Source organism: Arachis duranensis, chromosome 3 (genome assembly GCF_000817695.3).
Source record: "Arachis duranensis cultivar V14167 chromosome 3, aradu.V14167.gnm2.J7QH, whole genome shotgun sequence".
Taxonomy (NCBI): domain Eukaryota; kingdom Viridiplantae; phylum Streptophyta; class Magnoliopsida; order Fabales; family Fabaceae; genus Arachis; species Arachis duranensis.
In genome coordinates, this window is record NC_029774.3 from 71,708,172 (window position 1) to 71,712,712 (window position 4,541).

At 39.5% G+C, this 4,541-nt stretch overlaps 1 non-coding gene across 1 annotated transcript; it reads right to left on the reverse strand.

Annotated features, from left to right (window-relative positions):
* Positions 1–2,245: 2,245 nt before the first annotated feature.
* Positions 2,246–2,349, reverse strand: LOC127746299 (small nucleolar RNA R71). Its single transcript, XR_008007919.1, has one exon. It is a non-coding gene; the product is annotated as a small nucleolar RNA R71 (small nucleolar RNA).
* Positions 2,350–4,541: the final 2,192 nt, after the last annotated feature.

Sequence of the window (4,541 nt, forward strand, 5' to 3'; positions counted from 1 at the left end):
ATGATTGATTGAGCCCCAATCTCTTGGTGACTCAATCTCTCAGATCTTGATCAATAGCCAATTCTTTGGTCTAATTGCTCATGAAGAGAGATATTCTTGGTCCCTGATTATACCACTGATGAGCGGATAATTTATACGCTTTTTGGCATTATTTTTAGGTAGTTTTTAGTATGATCTAGTTACTTTTAGGGATGTTTTCATTAGTTTTTATGCTAAATTCACCTTTCTGAACTTTACTATGAGTTTTTGTATTTTTCTGTGATTTCAGGTATTTTCTGGATGAAATTGAGGGACCTGAGCAAAACTCTGAAAAAAGGCTGACAAAGGACTGCTGATGCTGTTGGAATCTGACCTCCCTGCACTCGAAATAGATTTTCTGGAGCTACAGAACTCCAAATGGCGCGTTCTCAATGGCATTGGAAAGTACACATCCAGAGCTTCCCAGCAATATATAATAGTTCATATTTTATTTGAGATTAGTTGACGTAAACTGGCACTCAACGCCAGTTCTATGCTGCATTCTAGAGTCAAACGCCAGAAACACGTCACGAATCAGAGTTGAACGCCAAAAACATGTTACAACTTGGCGTTCAACTCCAAGTTAAGCCTCCGCTCGTGTAAAGATCAAGCTCAGCCCAAACATACACCAAGTGGACCCAGGAAGTGGATTTATGCATCAATGACTTACTTCTGTAAACCCTAGTAGCTAGTTTAGTATAAATAGAACTTTTTACCAGTGTATTAGACGTCTTCTGACCACGTTACATCTTTCATCTCAGTTTTATTTTATTATTCATCTTAGGAGACTATTGATCACGTTTTGGGGGCTGGCCATTTGGCCATGCCTGAACCTTCATCACTTATGTATTTTCAACGGTGGAGTTTCTACACACCATAGACTAAGGGTGTGGAGCTCTACTGTATCTCGAGTTTTAATGCAATTACTACTATTTTCTATTCAATTTGACTTATTCTTATTCTAAGATATTCGTTGCACTTCACCATGATGAATTTGGTGATCCGTGACACTCACCATCATTCTCACCTATGAACGCGCGTGACTGACAACCACTTCCGTTCTACCTTAGACCGGGCGCATATCTCTTGGATTTCTTAATCAAAATCTTCGTGGTATAAGCTAGAATTGGTGACGGCATTCATGGGAATCCGGAAAGTCTAACCTTGTCTGTGGTATTCCGAGTAGGATTCTGGGATTGAATGATTGTGACGAGCTTCAAACTCGCGATTGTTGGGCGTGATGACAAACGCAAAAGAATCAAGGGATTCTATTCCAACATGATCAACTAACTATTTGACTTTTTGTTTGTTTCTTATCTTTTTCAAAACTACCTAACAACTTTTCTCTCTCTAATTTTCGAAAATATCTCCCCCTTTTTCAAAATTATTCTTAATTTAATTAATTATTTTAAATTTTAATTTTAATTTTATTTCTTATCTTAATTTTCGAAAATCTCTAACTCCTTTTCAAAATTTATTTTCGAAAATTTCTCTCTCTCATCTTATTCTATTTATTTACTAACACTTCTCTTCACCTCTCTTCATCTCAAATCACTGCCCCTACCTTTACTCTTTATTCAGACTATTCATTCTTCTTCACTCTTATTCCCTTTCTTCTTTTACTAACAATAAGGAATCTCTTTACTGTGACATAGAGGATTCCTCTTCTTTTTCTGTTCTCTTCTCTTTCATATGAGTAGAAACAAGGAAAAAGGCATTCTTGTTGAAGCTGATCCAGAACCTGAAAGGACTCTGAAGAGGAAACTAAGAGAAGCTAAGTTACAACAATCCAGATACAACCTTGCTGAAATTTCCAAACAAGAAAAGGAGATGGCAGCCGAACCTAACAACAATAATGCAAGAAGGATGCTTGGTGATTATACCACACCTACGTCTAAGTTTGATGGAAGAAGCATCTCAATTCCTACCATAGGAGCAAACAATTTTGAGCTGAAACCTCAATTAGTTGCTCTAATGCAATAGAACTGCAAGTTTCATGGACTTCCATCAGAAGATCCTTAACAGTTCTTAACTGAGTTCTTGCAGATCTGTGAGACTATTGACTAATGGAGTAGATCCTGAAGTCTACAGGCTCATGTTTTTCCCTTTCGCTGTAAGAGACAAAGCTAGAACATGGTTGGACTCTCAACCTAAAGATAGCCTAGACTCCTGTGCTAAGTTGGTCACGGCCTTCTTGGCTAAGTTTTTTCCTCCTCAAAAGCTGAGCAAGCTTAGAGTGGATGTTCAGACCTTCAAACAAAAAGATGGTGAATCCTTCCATGAAGCTTGGGAAAGATACAAACAGATTACCAAAAGATGTCCTTCTGACATGTTTTCAGAATGGACCATGATAGATATATTCTATTATGGTCTATCTGAGTTCTCTAAGATGTCATTGGACCATTCTGTAGGTGGATCCATTCACCTAAAGAAAATGCCTGCAGAAGCTCAAGAACTTATTGACATGGTTGCAAATAACCAGTTCATGTACACTTCTGAGAGGAATTCCGTGAATAATGGGACGCCTCAAAGGAAGGGAGTTCTTGAAATTGATGCTCTGAATGCCATATTGGCTCAGAATAAAATTTTGACTCATCAAGTCAACATGATTTCTCAAAGTGTGAATGGATGGCAAAATGCATCCAACAGTACTAAAGAGGCATCTTCTGAAGAAGAAGCTTATGATCCTGAAAACCCTGCAATGGCAGAGGTAAATTACATGGGTGAACCTCATGGAGAAATCATCCAAATTTCTCATGGAAGGATCAACAAAAGCCTCAACAAGGCTTTAATAATGGTGGAAGAAATAGGCTCAGCAATATCAAGCCTTATCCATCATCTTCTCAGCAATAGACAGAGAATTATGAACATAATACCTCTAACTTAGCAAATTTAGTCTCTGATCTGTCTAAGGCCACTTTAAGTTTCATGAACGAAACAAGGTCCTCCATCAGAAATCTGAAGGCACAAGTGGGCCAGCTGAGAAAGAAAATCACTGAAACTCCTTCTAGTACCCTCCCAAGCAATACTGAAGAGAATCCAAAAAGAGAGTGCAAGGCCATTGATATAATCAATATGGCCGAATGCAAGGAGGAGGGAGAGGACACGAATCCCAATGAGGAAGATCTCATGGGAATTCTCTCAAGCAGGAAGGAGTTCCCTATTGAGGATCCAAAGGAATCTGAGGCTCATATAGAGACCATAGAGATTCCATTAAATCTCCTTCTGCCATTCATGAGCTCTAAAGATTATTCTTCCTCTGAAGAGGATGAAGATGTAACTGGAGAGCAAGTTGCTCAATATCTAGGAACTATTATGAAACTGAATGCCAAGTTATTTGGTAATGAGACTTGGAAAGGTGAACCTCCCTTGTTCATTAATGGACTTAGATACCTGGGTTCAGCAAACTTTACCTCAAAAGAGACAAGATCCTGGCAAATTCGTAATACCTTGTACCATAGGCACCATGACCTTTGAGAAAGCTCTGTGTGACCTAGGGTCAGGCATAAATCTTATGCCACTCTCTGTAATGGAGAAGCTGGGGATCATTGAGGTACAGCCTGCCATATTTTTATTATAATTGGCAGACAAGTCAGTAAGACAAGCTTATGGATTGGTAGAGGACGTGTTAGTAAAGGTTGAAGGCCTTTACATCCCTGCTGATTTAATAATCTTAGACACTAGGAAGGAGAAGGATGAATGCATCATCCTTGGAAGACCTTTCTTAGCCACAACAGGAGCTGTGATAGATGTTAACAGAGGAGAATCAGCCCTTCAATTGAATGGGGACTACCTTGTGTTTAAGGCACACGGCTATCCTTCTATAACAAGGGAGAGTAAGCATGCAGAGCTTCTCTCAGTACAGAGTCAAACAGAGCCCCCACAACCAAACTCTAAGTTTGGTATTGAATCCCCATAACCAAACTCTAAGTTTGGTGTTGGGACTATACAACATTGACCTGATCACCTGTGAGGCTCCATGAGGGCCCACTGTTAAGCTATTGACATTAAGAAGCGCTTGTTAGGAGGCAACCCAATTTTTTTATTTATCTAATTTTATTTTTATTTTATTGTTATTTCATGTTTTATTAGGTTCATGATCATGTGGAGTCACGAAAAAATACTAAAATTAAAAATAGAATAAAAAATAGCAGAAGAAAAATCACACGTTGGAGGAAGGACTTACTAGCGTTTAAACGCCAGTAAAGAGCAACTGGCTGGCGTTCAACGCCAGAACAGAGTATGGATTTGGCGTTGAACGCCAGAAACATGCTGCAGATGGGCGTTGAACGCCCAGAATAAGCTTAGAGCTGGCGTTTAACGCCAGAAACAAGCATCAATCTGGCGTTAAACACCAGGATTGCATGCAGAGGGCGTTTTACACGCCTCATTGGTGCAGGGATGTAAATTCTTAACACCTCAGGATCTGTGGACCCCACAGGCACCTACCTCAACTCACCTTCTCTCTTCTTCACCAATCACCTCAATCTCTCTTCCCCATCACCTCTTCACCACTCACATCC